Here is a 23,731-nt window from a genome sequence, read left to right on the forward strand (position 1 = left end):
TAGGTGATGTTGAGGCCATTGCAGGAGAGGAGGTGTCCATGCCGTCATTTTTAATGGATTGTATGAAGAGTCTCAGGTCAGCTGGATCATCGAATACTGCAGTGTGACCCTCATGTGTTACTTTAAAGGAACAAGGGTGGAATAAGCCATAGCGAATATTAAGTTGTTTAAGAGCAGGCCGGAAAGCCCTTCTTTGTGCCGTGCTTCTAGCCACATCCTGTGAAATATAAAGCTTGCTACCATGCCAAATGAGTGATTTGCGTTCTTTTGCGGTGGAAATAATAAGTTGTAGTTGAGAGTATTCCAGAAGGTAAAATATAAGTGTCCTTGGCATCGGAGGAGATGTGGAAGAGGCTGAGGGTTGACCAATTCTATGGGCCCGTTGTATGTTAAATGTAGTTTCCAAGGGCAAATGTAGTATGGCAAGTAAGAATTTTTGTAGGAAAACTATGGGGTCAGTACCCTCAGCCCCTTCTGGTAGGCCTGAGATGCGTAGGTTATTGTGCCTGCTGCGATTTTCCAAATCTTCATTATGCTTTTGGAGTTCTTTAATAGCTTTTTCTAATTGTGCAACCCTAGGGGATATGTCTTCAAGATCACCAACTCTTCTTTCCACCTCATCCACTCTGTTGGTGACTCCCAACCACCTTTCATCTAATTGCTGTAGTTTAGTGTTAGTGGTTTCTATAAAGGGTTTGAGTGCTCTAATTTCCGCAAGAATGGCTTCTATAGCTGGATCTGATATACCTAATGGAGGTGGTGAATCACTTTTGGGTCTTTTCAGATTTGTTGAAGAGGCGGTAGTATCCTTAGACAAGGAACCATTCTTTTGGTTAGCTTTGCTGGTTGCCATATCTGCACAATTGCTTACAGATGTTTGCAGTTGAGGCATGTAATTCTTTGTAGATATTATTTATGATTTCTCATAGTATATAATTATTACATCCATATTATTCTTAATGTTTTACTCTTAAGTAAAGAGACCAAAAAATGTAAAAACCAAGAATAATAAGGCATATACTACAGAGAATTTAGGAATTCCTGTGGGAAATTATGCAATCCAGGAGTGGACCAACCGCTGTTTTCCAGAGCTGTTTACAATGAAGGGAGGAGCAAGCCTGTATAGCTGTGGAGGTGTACAGGTTGGGTGATTATTGACCAATCTGTATGTTAGGATGTGGCAGTTGATATGATATTTAAAGGAGAGGGGTGTTGATGCTGGAGGCAATCGACATAAAGAGTTTAATGCTTTATTTTATCGGTATGTCTGTATTAGTTTTCTTCACTTCCCTTTTTATAATCGTCCTCTCTGCTCTTATAATTGACAAGCTATTTCCCAATCCTTTAGCAGCAGTTCCTTTCCTCCCCTCTCTCAGCTTATATATATTATTAGTAAGACTTCCTTTCTTTTTTTTCCCTTTCTTCAATGCATTTCCATGTATAATGTTCAACAGATAGATCTGTATTAGCTTCTTACTTTATTATTATTTTTTTTCTTTTCCTCTTCTTCCCCAGCAGGTGGCGCTCTTATATGGATGTGCCTGTGATGTAGGCCAGAGCCACCCGAAGCAGCTCCTGTGAGAGCAGTCTGCAGCCAAAGACACCGTTCTGCAAGTCGGAGCCGTTCAGGACCTGTACCGACCCTTCCCGGGATGGCTGCAACACGTGTAACAGCGGATTTAAGGTAAGTAAAAGCAAAATAAGAAACCTAATGCAATTTATATATTTATCAGAGGCGGAGCCGATCCTCTAGGCGGCCATCTTGCCTCGGCGCCAAGCCACGCCCCCCTGTTGATGGCTTTTATCAAATCCAGCACTCGATACAGTAATGTGCAGGTGCGGTTCCTCCCTGGTTGCAGTCAGGTTAGTTTTGTTATTGTTTCCCTATCCCACTAACCGTGCTTTAAGCATTCCATCACAGTTTATTTTCTGCCATTAATCAGCCCAATTCAGACATCAGTCCAGAGACATGGTATGGAAAGGAACACTGGAAACAGACACGTGAGGAGGACAAAAAATCCTGATCAGTTTCATTTCGAAAAGAGTTTCTGCTATGAACGCCTCTATGACATGGGACGTGTCTATGGTCGCACATTTAAGGGCAGGGTAGGGTAGGGAAGGGTCAATACATAACAAGGCAACACATCTTGCATACAATATTTATTTATCTCTTTCATTCTGAACTCATACATTCAAGAATTTCTCTCTTACCTCTCTACTCAAGTACTCATTGTTTGTCTGAGTGTCGTGGGTGGTTGCAAGTGCTTGGGTGGTTCAGTTACATTTCATTTCATTCCGTTACAGTAGATAAGGGGACCAGCCATTCTTTGTTAACTTGTACTCAGACAGAGGTTTAAGCAGATTGGGTACCTTCCCTCCTCGTTCATTATTGCCAGACCATTAGCAGAAACAGACACTAAAACACCACAAAACATAGCAGTCCAATAAAATTAGTTAACAACTCCAACCTTGTCGGTTATTTTCTTCAGCTGCTTTGTCTACTTCCCTGAACTTTGACAGGGAAATGTTTCATCCACACATGATCCAAACAGGATGGTTGGTAAAAGTGTTTAATGGTAAGCAGCGAAGCCAACATCAACAGGACATGACGCCACAAACACACCCAAAATGAACTGCCTCTACCCTGAAACACAGCAGTTCGTATACCTTTTCTCAACCTTAGTTCCTGTGCGAGGTTAGTGCTTAATAGATCATTCTAAGGAGTATCTCACAGTTTCCTGCCCGTCTTCACAACCTTCAAAGTAATCATCATAATTCTCTCAGCTCTCCAGCTTCTGGGTGAGGAGGACTCGTCAAGATACACAACTGCATAATGCCGTAATTGGGGCAGGACAGCCTTATCTAATATTGACTACTCCAGCCACGCAGTTTGGTTGTAACCAGTTATAATGTTGCGAGTTCAAACACATTGGCTTGCTGAGCAAAGCATGAATCATGGGATAAGAGGATCTTCATTGCAAACGGAAATACGTATGAGGCGAGCAAGCATGTAGCAGAATACACGAGTCACATTTATACACAGGCCAGGGGACAGTTACATTGGCTAGGTCCGATCTCGTTCATAGGACCAATATGCTGGTTTGCTTTAACCTGCCGTAATACATTTCTACAGTTATTAGAGATACATGCTGAAGTTAAACATGTATTCTTTCACAGAACGTTGTATTTCTTTTTCAACACGTGGTGCTCCAGAGCCCACCGCCTCCCATAGTACATACACACACACTTAAACACACACACACACACATTAATACGCAGACACACACACATGCACATGCTTATGCACAAACACTCCCTCACAGATGAAAGACTGTTCTTTGTTTAGCAAAACAAATTATTTTAAACTGAAAATGGTGCCTTTTCACTTTCGAAAAGTCTCAGCGCCTGTGAAGCATCATGGGCTATAAATAAAAGTTTCTCGGCACCCTCCCTTCCCCTTAATTAAAACAAAAAAAGAAACGGCTGGATTCATTTCTGGCAAACCAATAAAAGCGCACTTCTCCCTTCAAAAAATATTGGTTGAAAATCCCTTCAGTGGTCTCGGCTATGGATGTGAGTGAAAACTCTGCATTTTTCTCTATGGGAAAACCATCCCCAAACGTCAAGAACAGACCCATTTGCATCAAACTTTCCAATATTATTTTACTAGCCCAATAAACTGTTTTATCAAACAAGTCATAAGTTATTAGCCATAGAATCTTGCAGAAGTCAATGGATCCAGGTTTCACGTTGTCGCCTTTTAATGAGAGCACGTGATGCTACATGTCCTACAACTGATTGGAAAACTAGTTGTGCATTCATCTTCAGCCAGTAGCAAATCATGCGTGATAGCAGATAAAATGGCAAATACACAATAGTTTGCTTTATGTATTTCTGGTGTTTTCCAGGGTGATTCATGTCACTGTGAGGAAGCTTCAGGGCAAAGCAACTGGGACCTGATGCCCTGCATTTACAAATGTTTAGATCTGCAGCCATTCTGAAATGCGGGTTTAGTCTGGTGGGTGCATTTCCGCATTTGTACAATTGTTTTGTTTCATATTTACTGATTATGCATGCGAGCCAAACCAGTTTACTCCTTTGCCTATTTACACAATCATCAAAAACGTTGCACTATGGACTGCGCCATTTTGAAACCAATGTAAACGTTAGGTGATCTGGTCCTGAATCTGTGGTCATGTCATTGGTCTGATTATTTGTGGTCGTTTTTACACTGAGGCCTTTAACTCAGACCCAGCCAGTGGAACATGTGATTGTTGCTATATTATTTTATAATGTACTCTTATTGAACGCTATGCTGCTCCTAAAACAACAATAAATAAGACCTCATTGTAGAAAAGTGGAAACAACGGTTAACAGCACCTTTTCCGGACCGCCAAACTACAAGTCCCCCAGAAGGGGCTGTGTACTACAGGCAGGCTTGACCTACTGGTAGTTCAGGATCCTACTGGCAGATTCTTCACTGAAGCACTGACACCGTTACTAGCGGTGCCGGTGCTTCAGGGTTCTGTGGGACTCCACGGGAATGGGATCTTACCATTCCTCCACCGCCCGGGATATCAGGCAGTGGAAACGGTAAAGCGAGTCTGCCGGTAACCGGCAGAAACGTAATGAGGGCCTATGTCTCATTTGATAGATCACTCCATACTAATCTCTCTCAGATACTTTTGAGAACAGTTTTCCGAGTTAGCTGGTGAGGTTTGCGTAAAGTGGGGCAAAACACTGGTGCGTATAACTCGTCCTGTAGTCTGTAAACAACCACAGTAGGAGAGCCCACCGAGGTAAAAGAGTTGGTTCTGCCCCCAAGAAACATTTTAACAAAATTGGTGCAAACAGAAAATATGCATAGTCGCAAAAGCCCCCGGCTCACAAGAAGCGCTAAAGTGACTTTCTAAAATAATAAGCTGTTGAAGGCTGCATTTGAAACTGTTGCACATCAGTAAAGAAATGGCATCATACCCTCTAACATGACTCATTACAAGCGTGAAAGAATAATAAATGGTTTTGTGACAAGAATTTTCTACGTCCCGATCCAGGGTATTAAAATGGATTTTTGTAGTAATTATAGGGTCTCTGCGGCATTTCAGAAGTAGCCATTATCCAGCACGAAATTGTAGCTCAGTAAAGCAAACAATTTCCAAGGTAGAGTATTATGCTTTGTTGAGCGTCAGCATCATTTGTGCAAAACACTCACGCGGCAGCACAGTCACAACTTACAAAGAAGTACCATTGTGTTGAAACCATACCTGCAGCGACTCAGTCCGGCTGGCCGCCACCTTTCTTTTCCAAATTTCGAGCTTTAGCTAAATGCTACAAATTCTTAGGCTTAGAAAAGCCTAATGGGCTCATTTTCGTGTGCTGCGTAATTCAGCAGCGGGACCGTTACATGTAGACATACAAGTAGGTGGGTCCCCACCGCCGAATTTTGGTCATTTGCATGACGGAGTGCAAAAGTGCAGGTCAAAAAACAGCATACAAGCATGTATGCTGCCTTTTGCCCTGAACTTTTGCACTCTTTCGTACAAATTGAGTAAACACTGCCTTCCATGTACACACAGCACGCAACATTTTACAATGGGTCCCTTTGGGGCTGCCTGCTTTTTGCTGATGCATAAATCCTGCTGACCTCAAAGGCATCCACAGCATTTGCGCCAAAATGAAAATTAATGCCGGCAGAAATGCTGAGAGTATTTGTATGGCAGAGAGGAAGAGAGTGCTGGAAAAGCAAGCTGCGTTCTTCTCGTCCTTGTTATGCTTGAGCTAAAACATGGCGCTGGTGCGCAGTGTATTCTGGGAGCACTCAGAGCCATAATGGATATTTACTTCATGCCGCAGTGAAAAGCTGTACTCATTTTGCTGAGAGCTAGATTTACTATGATGAAGAAAACATGCTTTCCAAACCTGGTATGCAGTAAAGGACATTCTGCTGGGAAAGCTAGCTTTGTTATGTCTTGTTATGAGTTATGGGACTGTTTTCCGTGGCGCTTGTTTTTAGAGGAGGGAAGCACTTTGCTCCTTGAGGTTACTGTCGGTTGACCCAGCTGGCAACCAACGTCTGCCTATCAATGCGCAAGTGCGTTGCCAGAAGGTTCGAGAAATTACCACCCCTTCTTGAGGAGTGCATATATGCAGAACCCCTTAACGGTCAGACGAGACCTCAGTCAGAGGGGGGACACTTCCATCCGGCATACCTGTGGGCTGTTGTGCTCTTGGCCTGGCTGTCATCGGGGTCTTCCAGCCGCTTCTGGCGAGATGAGGGATCCAGTTATGCCCACGGTGATGTATTTTCTTTTGAATTCTCTGTTTCTTCTGGGATTTATTACTGTGTTATCACTTGTTGCTTCCAAGCTTTGAATAAATAGCCGTATAAGTGCTCATTATTTTCTAAGAGTGTGTGTGGTTGCAAGTCATTGCGTCTACCTGCATTTAAAGTATTGGCTCCGTAATTGCACTGGTGATTAATGACTGTCCGTGCACTCTGGGCGAGCAATACAGTCCTCTACGCATTCAAAGTCCTGAAAATGGGGCATAACGAAAGCAAAATGTGTAAAAGCCTTTACGCAAGGCTCTTACACATTTTGCTTACGTGATGGCCCGTCCAAAATAAGCCCTTAAGTTATTATCTTGGTCTGTATAGTCCATTTTGTCTTGATCTGCACGAAATACATATGGAGATAATACTAATTACACCCATTCCACCTATAAACAAACCCCCTTCGGCCTTCCCAGCCAACACCTGTCACACAATTTATACTGACTGAGGTGTCACCAAACAGGCATAGAGAGGAATCCGCTTGCCCCCTTTACAGTCTGCCAGTCTACCATCAGCTATTCACAAATTACGAAAAAACTGCAAACTATTCAAAGCAAAACAAATTTGAATAAGGTTTTTGATAGTGTAAGGTTCATATGAATCAGTTTGTCGAAGACTTAATAGCATGTGTGACAGAATTACTACTGTCCTGTAGGAGTACAACGATAGGTAATGTTTCTAAACGCCTACTCTTCCCAACCCTACTAAACCAGCAATGCCCAGCAGTGATGCCAATCATAAAGGGGTAACAGGCACAACCTAAAAGAACCTAAAAAAGATCAATTACGATAACTCCTTCCCCTCTTGTGGTAACGTGAACCGATAGTAGGCTTTACACTTCAGGAGGGGTTTCAGCTAGAAAAGAGGCACCCACATAACAATAATACTCTGATACCAAAAGAATTTCCCATCAATGTTGTATAAAAAATAGGAATCTTTAAACTAAAAATAAAAACACTAATAAAAAAAAGGAAACCCACCCCTGTAAAGGAAGACACAGACTATGCAGGCTTTTGGATGAAAGGGGCACCTCGGGTCTGAAGACAGTGTTAGACAAGCAGTACATTTTGCAGCATTGTTCAAGTTCAATAATGTGCTTGGAAAAGGTATGCATTACCACTTGGGCCCTTGAAGCCAGGCCAGAGAGACAGAACCACTGTGAGTAGCGTTATCTTCTTCATGGGAGGCTTGGGCTTCTTAGCGCTTTCCAATTGGTTGAGACAGCAATGGTTCTATCGAGTGGGTGCTCCCAGTGGATCAAATCAGCATCAAGATGGTTGAGTTGGTTCCACGAAGTCCAGCCATGTAATGATAATGAGCTTCAGGTGATGTGATTGGCTCAAATCGGCTGAAGAACAGGCAGGCAAATGATATTGTCGGTGGCTCTAAATGATTGAGTCAGTCCAACGAGGTCCAGGGATGTAATGCAGTTCTGCACTGGCAATTGGCTGGTTGGTTGCTGGAGCATGACAGGTGATATTGGGGTCAGAAGCTTGATGACTCGAAAAAGCAGATAATGTCAGGTGCAGCTCATTGGGTCTCATGGTGTCTCAAAAGCAACTCGCAGGAGGTTGAGTCTGCTCAAATGTTGTTTGAGGGGGATACAAGGCCCTGAGATCTTCCTTTTCTTCTTGGTTTCTGGGGAACGTGTCCATGGTCTCCAGGGATAATGGTAGTCCTTGTTTTGCCATTCCCAGCCAGGAAGGTTGACAGAGAGCACTTTCCTGGGCTGTGACCTCCAGTGGACAGAGTCCAGGTTACTGGTGGTCGCAGTTGTAGATAGGTCTTGTCCAAGCACCAGGTCCCTTCAAATGTTCCTCTGAAATAGGTGAGGGAAGGATCTTACTCCCACTTTGGAAGTCCTCAGCTTCATCACTATGGCAAGACTTTGGCCAGGCTATATAACCCAATAAAGTTCCAGGTGAAACCTTCTTGTAATCCAAAATGGATTCAATTAATAGGGGTCTCACCCCTTAATATAGTAATTTTGCTACAAAGAATTGGTCAATTTCAAGCCTTTTATAAGGCTCCAATCTGAACTGCTATGCCAAGAGCCTTTGCCTAGTGGTGTATGTCCCAGAATGATTTGCCTGAAGGAAATTGGGGGGGAGCACAGAAAGTGTGGGTGGCCACGGAAAATCCAAAATGGGGGACCCCTTTCCTGGGGACAAGACTCTCCCCTCAGCTATCTAGGCTTTCCTCTCTCCTCGCTGTCCTACATCAAAGAGACGCCAATCATTTGCCCCTAAATTTTAGGGGGCAAAGCAGTGGCTACTACCAACCCCCCTAGAAGCAGAGTCTGTTATCTTTTGAAGGGCGGAAGCGTTTATAGCTAAGAGCTTCTAGAGCTGGCTTAATATACTGTTGTGAGAGGAAGTCAGCTCTAGGCAGTGATACACACAATCCAGTTGAATAAAAAGATATCAACTACATTTTGGCCATTTATAAGTGTAGCTTCCTAAAGGCCACTATTTATCAATCTGCCACCAGGCCTTGAAGAGGTACAGTTATATATAATTTGGATGATGGGTACGTACTTTTAAAGGAAGCTCATAGATGGAAATAATGTAGAGGCCAACAGTTGTTTGTCAGGAATGTACTTGTGATCATGTGGCGGCCATATTGCAAAACTATGTGGCAGTTGGCTGGTATGTTATGTAAGGAACTCATGGTGGCAACAGTAAAGACAGACACAAGTGATCACAGTTCAAGGGTGTTTATTAAATTGTAAAAAGGGTGAGAAAAACACCTAATCTAAACCTTAATGTAAGATGGGCACATGCTAGGACCATCAAATAATAATAAGGCAGATCTAGTGGCCTCTTGTCAAATAAAAAGGGCCTATATTAAAAGATCTATTACCAATCCTTACAACTAAGTTACAAAATAGTATGGGATAATGTTCTCAAGAAAAGAAAGCAGTGTTCACCAAATGATAAGCCACAATGGTATGGCTGTGGTCTCCCGTCCCCATGTTTTTAGCACGGGACAAGGCAGGACCTTTGAGCACAGCACATTCCTGGGCCTTGCCAGCACGAGGTTACAGTTCCTTTCAACGATGCCAGGACCTTCCGGGGCCAAGTCTCTTTCCTGCAAAATTCTCTTGCCTTAGAAGGCCACTGTACCATAAACAATAAACAAAAGTTCCTTTCGTAATCCTTTCACGTTGGGTGATTGCTATTCGCCCATTGGATCCCCCTCAGCCGTGCTCTGATCCTTCTTGCAACTGTAGCCTCCCTCAATCGGGTTCACTACGGTCTTTCACTCAAGAAACATATCATTCAACAGTCTCAATGTCCTTTTCACCAACTATACATTGTGGACATCCCTCAGCCTGGTTCACACTTGTCGTCACAATGTTCACGGGTATACCACTGTTTACCTTCAACTCGCAGGCATCCCTCTGTCAGGTTCACATTTGGCAGTTTCACAGTTCAATCAGTTTTCTCCAATGTGTCAAAGGGTTTTGAGTGTACAAGGGGTTTTGCTTGACCCTTGTAGGACCATTTTAACACATCACACTAGCCTCGCCTAAGACCTCTTGCTTTTTGTAGCTTCAACAAAACAACACAACCCAAAGGGACTGCAGTCAGAGTCCTTCGAGTCAGCGCCCCCACGATGCCTGACCACTCTGATTCTGAACCTTTCACTGGGGTATCTTTAAAGATCAATTACACAGGTTCTTTGTTCAACAAGATTGCCATCAAAACCTTGGGAGCAGCACAGTTCGTTTTTTCTATCTGTCTTCTCCGACTCACTGGCTGTGCTGAACTGTTGGAGTTTCTTGTTTCGATAGTCAAGGACAGCATCACAGCAGCAAGCGCTTCTCCCTGCTGTGGCTATCAACGTGGGAGGGCCCCGTATGCCGCTGACACCTGTCACACCACACACCAGCTGGACTTCCCGGTTTTTTGGTTTCCCTTTCGGAGGCTTTGCCAGTCTGAGTTGAAAAGGGCAACAGCAGTTTCCCCCTCGTCGTCCCTCCAGGTCTCGCCACCTTTCCCCCCGTTTGAAATGCCGGTCTGGTGTAGCTATTTCCTTGTGCGTTCGGCTTTGCTCAAAGTGTGCTCTCGTACTCTGCTTTTTATCCCTGTGGGGAAGGGAAAGGGCCATCAGGTGTGCGTAGTTATTGTCAATTGCCTAACTCTGCCTGACCCTTTTGTTGGGATATGTCAGGTAAATGGCTCTGGTGTTAGTCCATTGTCTTTCACAGTGTAGGAAAGTGCTTGTGTCCGAAAAGGGGGGGTAGAGCTTCTAAGTATCCTACAGGGTTGGATGGGGAAAAGGGGTTACAAGGAAGGAGGTGCAGCATCTCACCCTTCAGTGTCCCACTTCCATTCCTCGAAGACCCCTCATCCAGGTGATCCTCCCCCACTGGTCCACCCCCAGGAACTGTATCCAATAGCAATGACCGTGTCCTGGTCACCTGCATCACAGATCTCTGGGGACTAGCGGGTGAGGTACTGCGAGGTTTCTTACAGTTAGCAGTCAGTGCAATGAAAGAGAACACATGTACTCTATACTATTTAGAATGGTTCATTTTAAAGAACTGTGGTCTGATTAGCAAAGCTCAACATCTAAGATAGAACTACCAGCATCATGTTGATTCCCAAAAATCAAAAAAGATTGGGATTGCATACCCATGCAGATGGTATTTTGTCAGAGGATGCATGTGAAAAAAGTATTCTATCACACATCCACAGCAGTATGAGGTTGTGATAGTGGTTTCATGTTTTTCAGGGCTACAATCAAAACCTTCCTCTTCTATACTACCTGCTCACCTTCTCACTTTGATTGCCTATTCACTTGCTATCCAATATCTCTGTTGGCCTCATGTTATCCTCGCTCTCTTCCCAGTGTGTGCCATATTTATGTGTCCAATTTTTGCCTGTACCAAGAGGCATAACGTGCCTGTCTTAACATTTACCTGCATGTTACCACACCGGCTAACTATGAGTTTGCCAATTGGGTGGAGGAATTACCTCCAGCCAAAAGCTGGAGGTAAGTACGCCACCCACGTGCAAAAATCACTGATATTGATGGCACCTGTAATACCGGAAAATCTCCCATGGAGTCCTATAGGACTCCATGAATGGGGATTAACATCAACCCCCAGAACTCATAATAATGACGCTAATAACGCCGGACTGAGTGCCTGTAATGGTAATTCCATTTTCCAGGATAACAGCAAAGAAATGAGGCCCACAAAGATGTGCATTTGTTAACAGAAATTGCAATCTGTCCATTTTGCTGTCAGTTCACATTTCAGAATAATCAGGATGATAAATCCTGTCATTTAAGATTGACAAACTTATTTTTTTTTAAACTTTTATTTATTTAGTTTGGCAGCACAGGAACAGGTGAGCAACATACAAGGCAGGTACAATACAGTAACAGTATAGATAATACAGGTATACATAGTCAGTTTACAACTTGGTTATGCACTTGGGGGGTATATGCAGAGTGGGTAGGGGACTGGAGAGACAGTAGTTCAGGAGGGGGAATGGGGCAGAGTGGGGGAGGGAGCTGGGGATATAGTGTCTGATGCAGTGTCCATAAAGGACATATAGGATCAAAACTTGAGCCAAATATCTCTGGGCCTTGTTGGGTGTCCTGACCCACGTTTGAGCTATCATGCTGCAACATTTGGTGCTGTGGGCTTAGAAAATCCAAGATGGCCAAAAAGCCCACATGTGTGCCAGAATCCAGGAGAACCACGCAGTTTGTGCGCACACCAAAATGGTTATCTAACTTGCCACCCACCAGTGTAAAGAAAGATCTTTGTTAAAAAAATCCACTGTTACTGATGTCAAAACGTAGCTGAAATCGTGGCTCATCAGACCACTTTAAAGATTCAACCCTTTTGTGGGGTTCCAAATAACCATTTTACTGTAAGGAGCCCCATCAAAACAATGTTAAGCAAGGATTATTTACTACCATGTAAGAACCATTCCTGTTTGGAATGCATTAATCCAAGAAAGATCCCAAAAATGGATGCAGTACCAACAAAATCCCCAAGGCGGCGCTAGCGGTCTAAACTCTGACAGGAGAACTGAGTGCAGTTGCTGACAAAGGAATTTGACTCAGCTGACTTCAAAGACTGCATTTTAATCAAAAATTAGCCACCTGCTGTTCCCAGAGGCCAGAAGCCTGGGAAACCCTCTCACCTCAAGAGATTCACACCACAGCCCAGGATATCACATGGTCATAATAACCAAATGCAAAGTGACCCCCTGGTCTGCTGACCTCAGCCTCCCAGAGACCACACAATAGGCTCTTGCACTTGAATAGAATATGTTGATTTTGACTGTTTCCTGTCAACAAAGGCCTGCCTGCCAGCAGAGGCATGGTTTCTGACCCACTCAAGTTTCTAGGAGGAGGAGACTAACGCTCTGAGAGCTGAATTGGAGTAAAAATACAGTTTATAAAAATACTGATAACTCTTTGTAATCAAATGACAGGAATGTATAACTTTGAGAGCCTTAATTTAAAAAATGTACCTTCGATTCAAGCCCAAACTCCAATTTGTGTGATGTTCTGGGGCAAAACCCCGCTATTTATTGACACCACATACTCTGTGTTTAAGCTAGAGATATGGGAATTTACTGGAGTAGGTATGGACAGCCTGTGTATTTGTGTATAGCTTTTAATGAAGAAAAAGGTTGCATAACCCACTAAAATCGAGAATAAGTTGCCATTTTTGAATGCAAGCCCTCAGGAAGAGCAGATTTGGGACAGAGACTACCTGATGTGATAGCTAATATGTACATGCAATGACAAACCACTATGTATTTGAGAAATGTGTATTTTGATCAAATATAGATTTGTGTGCAATTTGACAGGGGAGTGTCCTTTCTGCAGGCCATATAATGACATTGCTCTGACATTCCACTTCTTTCCCCCAATCAAGAGAGAAAGGAAAGCTTGACCAATGATAAATTGAGAGAGGGGCTGGCTTAGTGATGCTGCGCACACACCCACTTTCAAAACATATAAAAGGAACATTGACACCCAGGTGGAGAGATTGAAATCCATTTGCTGCAGCGCGCTCTGCCGGACCACACAACATCCAGAAGGCACCAGATCCAACACTTAGACTTTAAAACTCCAAAGAACTTGATCCAGAACTCAAAGTAAGGGCCTAAACCCACAGACTGAGAACTCTTCTCAGCAGGCCTCAGCATCCAGCAAACCTAACCAACTATCAACAGCCAGGCGAGCTGTTTGAATTCCCTGCCTAGAACATTGCCGGGACCGGTAGCAGTGTCCAGGAGCCGTGCAGATCAGCGCTGTGTCCGGAGAAAGCGGGACCAGGAGCCGTGCAGACCGGTGCTAGACCAGACCAGCAGAACCCAAGATCCAGGAGCAGTGCCGGTGACCCAGAAAGCAGAGCTGTACTCGGAACCGGAGACCAGACCGCTGTGAAGTGCTGTGCGCAGTGACCGGATCCATGACAAAGTCGCCTTCCTGTCCAAAATCTCTTGTGAGTACTCAACAAAACTCAGAACATATTCCTTAGTTTAATATAATATAATTCAATCTATTTAACCTAAGTAGAACTGTCACCTGTCATTTTCTAGCTGCAAGCTGTAACCTGTCGCTTTGAACTTTTAAAATTTCAAATCCGAAAAACAACCTTCACAAAATCGTTCATACCTCCGTAACCGTTTGTGCTAGGAACTTGATTTAACTTTCCTCTGAAAGCTTAGAATCTAGGCTTTCCAAAGAACCTGGACTTGCTACTCCTTATAGTGCCTCCGTAATCACGATTCACGCACTCGCGAATTTTACCGCGATTTGCGATTTGGCCTGATTTCAGCCACCTGTAAAAATCAGCAGCTTTTGCCTGAACTGCTAAAATTTCGTTTGCCTCCTGAGAACCATCCCTGAATCATTGCTAGAGTGAGCCTGAACTAATATTAACTAGATACCACTCACCCTGAACCTCCTGAAGGGAATTAAAAGCATTTTCAGCATATTTCTCACTGCATTGTCACCATATTCAAAGCATTTTGCCTGTGTTTCAAAACTCCTATCTGTTGTATAAGCTGCTGGGGGGGAATTGAACTGAATTCTATTTGATTGCATTCCTAAGAACTGTGTGCTCTCATCTTCATCTCCTTACATTACATAAAGGGGGGGGTGAATTGTCCAAGAAAGTGATTACATTGTCTTTTGCTGAAATCCTATCAAGTTATTTTCTGTACTGCATTTTCATTCCACATTGCATCTATTTGAAACCATAAAAGTATTGTTGCTATCTTATCCATCCTATACCCACTCATCATTGATTATAAAGAAGTGTGCTAGTGCCAGACTATCCATTATTGATTACTGCTCAGATTAAGTGTGATATTCAATTATTAATTCATTATAAAAGTGTGATATATATATATATATATACTGTTTAATTTTTTTTCAAATAAACCTTTTAAACTTGCAAAACAGATCTACTTCTTGGCTCAGTGGGGTCAGGGGGATTCTAAGAGAGGGGTGTTATACAGGGGTTGTCATCCAGAATATGAACCTGGACATAAAGATATATCAATAAGGGTTTTTCATTCAGTATCTCAGGCTAGACATTGACTTGGCTGTAGTGCTGGATTGAATCTTCTTACAGCCTTGAGTGAGTTGGCTGTAGTAGGGTCCAGGATTCTTCGGTATCAGAGGCCCAAGTGACAGCCCTGAGCCACTGTGCATGAGTGGGTGGTGTAGGCCGTAGCCAGCAGAGTAGGATAGACCGTACTGCGAGTAACATGCAGAGGCCGGCCAGTTTTTTGGAATCTCGGCGGAGTTCGGGGAAGTCGTGAAACAGACAACTCATAGGGCATGGAGTGACAGGGTGTTCCAGGATAGATGATATGGTAGAGCATACCAAATTCCAGAAGTGGGCGAGGCGGGGACAGGATCAGATCATGTGAATATAGTCAGCGGTATCATGGGCACATCTGGGACATCTTGGGGAGTGGTCCTTAAGTATGTGATGAATTCTTCTCGGGGTATAGTGATATCTATGAAGTATCTTAAACTGGATTAACTTGTAGTCACCAGTTTATCTTTCTCTCTCCCTCCCACCCCTACTGACAAACGACAGTTCTCTCCAGCTCCCATTGTGTCAGAGAGGTGAAGGCCAGCACTCGTGGGGGCCAGTGTCTCTCAGACATCTCAGGTGGTTCTATGTCAGGTGATGGTATTCGATTTTGGATTTCAGTTCGAGCTCCTACATTACTTGTCATCGACATTTCTAACATCGACCAATGTGCAATGCTGACTTTTCAGTGAACAAGACCTGTTTCCTTTGCAAGTGACCACTGGCTGCTTTATTTATTTTTCTCCCCTATCGTCAATATGCTGAAGAGAAACTAACCGCGTATCGCCACTGTCCCCACTGTCTTCTGCTAGACAATAATTGCACTGCCCATGCTTAAGTTTGCCCGAGCCGAAAACATTGTGACATATGGGTATGTGTTAATGCTACAGAATTACGGTGCCAGATTGGCAAGTGAACAAGAAAGGGACCTCAGAATGAGGTGCAGTCAAGAAGGCCGAGGTTAAGTACCACCTCTGCGGGGGCGTTTTTGCATTGTCCTTGTCTATTTATTTAGTTTATTACAGAATAGACAAATGTATTAAAATGTTCATGACACTTTTTAATATAGTAAAGGTGTCACTGTTGCAGATAGCTGCAATTAACTTCAGTGCTTGGATGGCCAAGGCGATTGGTCTGTGTACTTTGGGGGGCCTGTGCACATTGCCAACAGTTTCCTCCATGTTCCAACTCCCTTGTCAGCCAAGATCGATTTAGTTATTAGGATTTTTTCAATTGTATTTTATTTAGTTATATTTTGTTGCTTTTGTACCAAAAGGCAATATGGGCTCAAAGCTTAATCTGCAAAGAGAAACAGAAACAGACATGACTGGAGCAGCAAAGGGTTTTGCCTTGCACCGTGTAATGTGATTAAATATTTTGATATTATTCATGTGCAGATCCCGAATACACTGGGCAGGGAAACTTGCATCAAGGCACCGATGGAGTACTATGGAGAGAGGGAACTTGTTGATACAGAACATGTTTCTTTTTTTTTTTCAAAACACGTTTAAGGAATTTGATTTCATAGTCAGAAGAGACGCATCTATTTCCTCTTGTTTTGCCTCTTTGGTGGGATTCGGCCTACACATTTCTTTGGACTGAATGTAGAGTTCTCTCTGGACTATAAAGAAAGATTTTGGAACTAAGATATTCGTGGGGCAAGGCCATGAATACACTTAAATACCGCACACAAAATCTTGAAGGTAATACATTGACAGACTGTAAGACAGTGGGCCACATCAGAAGTGTGCAGTAGCCTGGCGGTGAATCCGCTGAGATACCGCCCAATGCTATTAGCATTACTGCAACTTGTTTCGGCGCTATTAGTGCCGGATCCCAAGTTGCGGTGGGCCGGTAAGTCCCCATTCATACTAGGTCAATTGGGGCATTTCTTGTGCAATTATTCTGAAAATGGGCAGAAAGTCGGCAGATTTAGCCCCAGCTCAGAGCTGGAGGTGAATCTCCAACTTTCCGCCCAACTCATAAATTGGCGGAGCGGTAATGCAGCAGAAATAGCCTTACTGCCGCATTTTTACTGCTTCGCTCAACGTGTGATGAGGTCCAGTGTTAAGGAAATCCGATATGAGGATGTGGTGGCTCTTTTGGGTAGTTTGAAAATAAGGTGCACTTCTGAATTGTGGATGACCTGGAGATGAACCAGGAGAGCATCTGAAATGTCAACATATAGAGCATTGACATAATACGGATGTGAATTGATAAGAGAGCCCACAACTATAGCCTGATCCACTCTAGGCAGATAACGGAAAGTCCGACTAAGTAGTCAAAGGTGAAAAAATGCTGACCTGACTACTTCATTGACCTAACTAGTAAGGGAGAGACCGGGTTCCAAAATCACCCCCACATTTCTGATCTTGCTAGAAAAGGAAGAGGACAAACAGAATCAGAGTCGAAGAAAAACAGTTAGGGCCCTTCAGACAATGTTTAAGCTTCATCAACATCACGTCTGTCTTGGAGAGATTTAATTGAAGTTCTTTCTCTGGCATCCCCTGTCAGATAACCAATCTTATAATTGAGCAAACTTACAAGTTGTGTTGTTTGTTTTAACATAAATCTGTGTGTCATCTGCAAAGAATGGAGTTACAAATTGTATTTGCAGAAAATAGCTATAAGAGGTTGCAAATAAATATCAAATAGAACGGGGACAATGGAGATCACTGCAGCACTCCACAAGTAATCAGAGTAAGACTAGATTAGAAACACCTACTTTAACTGTTTGAAACCTACCTGTGATAGCCACTTAATGCAGCTTGTGCCACCTCGGATTGTGGGAATCTCCTTGAAGGTCTACAGTATTCTGCTTGCTTTCACTCGAAACATTTCTCTCTTTCCTCTCTCCATTTCAACATTGGGTTTGGGTTGCTGTATTGCACGAGTGTGTCCCACTGATATGGAAATGTGGGTCTCTTGCAAGTTGTTTGCATACATTCTGTCTGCCTGGAATGAGAAATGTCAATAGGCCCTGATTAAGACACCTGGCCTTGATGACTGTTCTAAAGATGGCAAGGCACTAGATGAAACAAATAATCCACAGACCTTTACACACCTTGCATATTCATTCTCCTATATTTCTACCCTATTTATAAGACCTTGTTCTGAAGACCATCTTAGTTGTAACCTGCTGTACTTACAATGACTAAAAACATCAGCACACAGATGATCACCAAGCTGAGGGATCTTTTTGGCGCTGGATATTTCTTTACAGCAACACTGCAATGGCTTGTCACTCTTGGTATTACCCTCATGTGAACTGAAATGTACTACCACACTAGTGGGAAAGTGCACCCACAGAAGAGCTAATTAAATATCGGGATGGGGAATTGTGGTACAGTACTCTGTCACATGAGGGCGGGATGTTGTACTTTTTGGAAATGTTGACACTTTTCCCCAACTTATACTTCACATTGTAGGAAGTGAGGGTGCCCATGCATGCCAATCATACCTATTTGGGAGGGTAAATCCAGATTTCCTATGCCAAACTGTTGCTGTTTTTCATATAGTTTTAAAGACATTGCTACAATCATTCCCTTTTACTTGTGCTTCACTTTAGACATCTGTGCAATATAACAGATACACTGCTGCAACAAGATGAAAAGAAGACTGTGTAGCAGTGAAAGGTGATCCTATTGTGGGATCATGGGATGAAGATCACCATATGTGTAATCTACCGTAGTCACTGAGCTCTGAGCTGGAGGATTACAAGGTTTGATATATTTTGGAAAAAAACAGGATAGTCTTTGATATAATCATGATTTATTCTGAATCCTCTCCAAAGCTTTATGTTTGGGCAATAACCAGGACAGTTTTAATTGCATGTGTTATAACCATATGTTAATCTGATTGCCTGTGCTTTCATCTCTTTCTATGCTTTATGTTTGAATGATAGCCAGGAGACGACTACCATTGGCCCAGAACTATTCAACGGGATGGCTTTCAGGAGGGAGGGACATTTTTCTGAACAAGCTCTCACTGAAGCATCCTTTGAAAGTGTATCTCTGGGGCAGCATCTGCGAGAAGGGTCAAAGGCCCTTGATTTATTTTGAGGACATAAACTTCACAGCCTTTAAAGAGCACATTATTATATAATATTTATTATATAATATGGAGTCCTGCTTTGCAGATGAAGACGGATATTTTGGGCACATATATGTTTTTGCATTGTATGTGTCCCTATCTCTTGCACATTTACTTAACAAATGCATTGTATGTGTCCCTATCTCTTGCACATTTACTTAACAAATGCTACATTTTGAAATAGAATTCAGTCCAAACTATGAAGTAATAATTGCAACATTAATTTGCTTTAGCCCTGAATACACTATTGTGTCATCGTGTTCAGCAAAAAGCAAACGATTTGGAGCCTGCACATCAGATTTCTTTGGGTGAAAGCGAGCCCTCTCAGTGTCGCCCTTAGGCCCATTCAAGAAGGCAAGCAACACAGAAATGTTTTACTGTTACGAGTTCTGCCAAGGGACTTGTCTACTAACCAGCACAGATAACTGTCAATTTTGCAGCGGGTTGCTGCCAAACTCTTAATACCGGTCCGCCGCCTTATACCCCGGCAGCCCTTGATGTCAGGAGGCAGAAAGTGTAAGTTGCCACAGAAATGGGGACACAGAAGCACCAGCCCCATTGCTAATGACCTGCCGGGAGCAATGGCCCCTGCAGCATAGTTGTAGTCTGGTGGTCTGGAAAGGGTGCTGGTCTGCAATGCTTGTAATGAGGCCCAATGTCTGCAAGTGCACCTCAAGAACCCTTTTTGCTGCTGGACAGACTTACTTCAAGACCAGCAGATGCTGCGTTCAGCACGAGGACAGACAATATGTGTGGCTTTAAGTGCAGTTCATGCAGGTCTGAGGTTTGTGGTTTTGTATAGTAAACCTGTGCCAGTTTATAGAGGTAAGCGCAACAGTTTTATTTTACATATACTCAAACATATCCATCATGTCTTCTACTGATTGCCTCTCGCTATAACTTAAGAAATAGTATTCATGCAACAAACTCGGAAAGAGTCTCCTGTGGGTATAGCTACTAAGCCATTTGTGCATGAGCCAGACAACCCGGTGGTAACCCTTGATTCAAACAAATCTAACAATAACATTGGTACTAAAATAAAAGTGCCTATTGCAGACAAGCACATTTCTAAATATTTTCTTGTTGCTGTTAGTGTTCATGCTCCTGGGAGCTGTCCCCTTGATACAATCGATTTGGTGCCCCCAAATAGTGAGAGGGCGTTAAAAAACACAGAGAACTCATTTTAGAACTTATGTAACAGCTTGGAAGCTGGGACCAAAGACTACAGACCTAGCTCCCTTTCAAATACACCTGCATTGTTTGGTAACTCGGGCCCAGGCACACCTGTAACTACAAGGCAACAGGGGGGATTGAGGCAACTTTTACCAATAGCCCAGGTTTGAGAGGGTTGATAAACAATACCTCCTCTGTGGATGAAAACTCCATAGCAGCACCTAATTTTGTTTTGGAGTCATTAGTCAGACTATATGACAATCTCAGAGACAAAGCCAAACACCATACTGCCCTCCTAAGTGATATTGTGGATCATTTAGAAATTAACAAATCCTTTAAAGGGCAGCAGTTATGAGAGGTTCTTACAGAGGAACAAATGTTTGCTGGGTCAATGAGGATTTGTTTACTCAGGAGCCTATAGTGCCACCTTGCGACATAGATACCACACACATCTTGGAAATATAATCAATGGTGAATATGCCAACAGACTGCAGAAGAAGGGGACGATAACCTAATCAAGAACAATGGCATGTGGAAGAAATAAAAAAAATATAAAAGCTAGAAGCTCTAAACAAAAGACGCCATCTAAAGGGTTGTGAACATTCTTGTTAGGCTTGAATATTGAGTCAGACTCCATCATGGTAGTACCAGGGGGGTCCAGCTTAGAACCATCTTACATATAGCATTCACCAAATGAGCAGAATAAAAGAAACCCAATAAAAAAAACAAGCCTAAAAAGATACAAAAGATGGTTATTGAAAAGAAGGTCAATACGATTTTTCCTTATTTGACATAAGAACAAAGTAGGATGGGAGAAGGCGATTCTCCTTTGCATCTGAGTGTTGTGGTTAACTACCCAAGGGGGAAGTATTGCAGTAATGGAGAAGAGAGTGTGGAAATAGTCAATAATGTTTGTGAATTATCTGAGGACAATTTGAGGTCTCCTGCAAAGGAAGATAAAATCGAGTATAACACCCAATTGTAGTAACTTCTGAACCAGCAACGTGTAAGCAGAAAATTGGAATCAACTTTGACAGACTTCAGTTGCACCAAAAAAGAATCTTGGCCTGCCCGGGAGGCCTTTCTGATAGGTTTTGAACAAATATTTTGGGACGGAGGGGTACTGTTGCTTTACAGATAAACATTATTTTATCTTTTTAATATGATCCCACCACTACGCTTGCTGGATTCGAGGGGATAATAATTTATTAGAGATGATTGTAAGCAAGATTTTGTAGTGACACATTTGGGCTGTAAAATTATATCATTATATCATGAATTTAATTGATGTATTTGTGCCATTTGGAATGGATGTGTTCCCTTGCAAAAAACATGCATGAAGTATTAAAAAGTGATTGGACTGTTGCCACAGAAAGGGAATAGATTTGAAACCAAGCTCTCATATAATGAAATTGGTTTGAATGAGTTGATCTCTTGTATCCTGGGGCCAGAAGGCGGTACGCTTGTCCAATTGGTGGTTAATGAAGAGAAGGCATTAGAGAAGAGAGTGGCTTGGTCCTGCCTGTCAGTGACTTTAGCCATAAAGAATAAGCTGTTGGTGGTAATTGACCTTTAAGAACAATGGAATGGAATGAGTTTAATTTTGTGAAACTCGAGGGGACTTAAGAGTTTCCTCAACACTGACTCTGATATTTAAAAATATCCTATACTCCTCCTCCAGGAAGTCTGGCTTACCTATATTAGATGGTTACTTTATATTTTTTTAAAGGCTAAAAGGGGAATGAATGAAGGGAGTCCTCTTGGGGGCTTATTAATTGGTATTGACTATACGTTAGGCTGTGAATGTAGAGAAGTATTGGCTGGGAGAACTCTTGGAGTCTTCTGGTAAATGTTTATTGGAATCCAGTCTTTGTCAGGATTGAGGATCTGTTAGTATTATGAGTAACCTATTTTCATAGTGGTGTAACATTACCGGCTCAAATATGATAATTTTAGCAGATCTCAAATGTACATGTCCAGATTTCTCCTCTTTTGAAGGGATAGATTTCTCATCTTGCCCTTTAGTTTGAGAAGTATTTCCTGGGATAGATTCAGTGGTGTAGCAAATCACGGGTCACGCCACACTCTGGGCCGGCCTAGATTACCACGCTTGTGCAATACGCACCAACGTGCTGCTGAAGGGGTATGCCGCACACTGCACTAGAAGAAACATATAAATATGTGTTTTAATGCAATATACAGCACACTTTCTGAGAAAAATTGGCTTAAAAGCCACAGTGTTTTTAATTGTTTTGTAGGGTAACACCAATCCAATACATGCAAGTCACCAAAGGTCCACAGGAACATTAATGCTTTGCTATTAAAAATGCCATGCCACAATGAAAACATGTTCAACTGGCTGCACAATGTAGACAAGGATAGACACGTAATAACATTACAGTAAAGCATGCCAGGCCACATTTAGACATAACTAGACTGGTTGCACTAAAATGCCAGTCGTAGCAATAACACCCATCAAGAAGAGAGCACACATTGAAGCCCGCATCTCTGCGGCCTCTAACAATGCCAAACTCTTTAAAATCTGCAAGGAACTGGCCACTCCTGCTGCAGTCTCTACCTCTCCTGTTCCCTCCCAGGCTCTCTGTACGGCTCTGGCCTCTCATTTATATGCTAAAACTCAGGACATTCTGTCCTTTATCTCCTCTTCCTCTCTCGGCCCCCCTTTGGCCATCTCTCCCTCTCCTCCTCCTTTCTCCTCTTTCTCTCTGACAACACCTGACAAGGTTTCTAGACAAGTCCGATCTATGAAGATCTATGAAGAAGTCGTCCAAATAGGTGCTCCCCTGCTCCTCCAGAACCATCATGGACAATATTGCCACCCTAGCTCCAGCCTTGGCCGATTTCTGTAATCACTCTTTCGCCACTGGAACTTTCCGCTCTCCCCTTAATCTCCCCTTGTGCACCCACTCCTCAAGAAGCCGCCTGCCGATCCTACCTGCCCGGCAAACTATCACCCAATCGCCATCACCCCTTTCCTGGGCAAACTCTTTGAAATGCTGGCCATCTCCCAGCTTACTCTCCAAACTGAATCTGTTGGTTGTCTCCATTGTAAAGACAGGAGGGGGTGTCTGCACCTCCGCTCTCTATATGGTAGAGGGGAGGCACAGAGACACTTGCCAAGATTCTCTATTATGGTAACGTAGTCGAGCAATCAAGGCCTAGCTTCTCAGGAGGTGATGCGAGCTGGTTCTTAAATACAGTGTAGTCCCCGAGCACCCACAAAGGAATGTCCAAACACTGTATCGGTCATATACACAATCACGATAACTCACTTTGTACTCCGAAAATCAACAATGGTAAATATGTACAATTCTAAAGTGGTACCACTAACGTTATTAGATCTTATTCAAGTACATACGATCAGAATGACACACAGATCAAAATAAAGAGGAAACCAGCAGTAGAGAGAGGAAGGAAAGCAAGATGGTTGAGCAATAAGCAGAATACTGGTAACTATCGTTAAACACAGCTCTGTGTGGAGATCCGCCCACCTGGGCAACCTGTAGAAGAAAGATACAAGCCCA

At 43.0% G+C, this 23,731-nt stretch overlaps 1 protein-coding gene across 5 annotated transcripts in view; it reads left to right on the top strand.

Annotated features, from left to right (window-relative positions):
- The first annotated feature begins 1,527 nt into the window (after positions 1-1,527).
- Positions 1,528-23,731, top strand: part of LOC138538698 (putative ferric-chelate reductase 1) — a 495,175-nt gene continuing 472,971 nt past the window's right edge. For 2 of the 5 annotated variants that reach the window (XM_069641548.1, XM_069641551.1), the window contains exon 1: positions 1,529-1,684. The gene's annotated coding sequence lies outside the window, so the exon portion shown is untranslated. Of the gene's footprint in view, positions 1,685-1,796; positions 1,864-23,731 lie in introns of those variants that run through there. The other 3 variants (XM_069641552.1, XM_069641553.1, XM_069641549.1) reach the window with 3 other exon arrangements.

Source organism: Ambystoma mexicanum, chromosome 1q, assembly GCF_040938575.1.
Source record: "Ambystoma mexicanum isolate Mex_15411 chromosome 1q, UKY_AmexF1_1, whole genome shotgun sequence".
NCBI lineage: Eukaryota > Metazoa > Chordata > Amphibia > Caudata > Ambystomatidae > Ambystoma > Ambystoma mexicanum.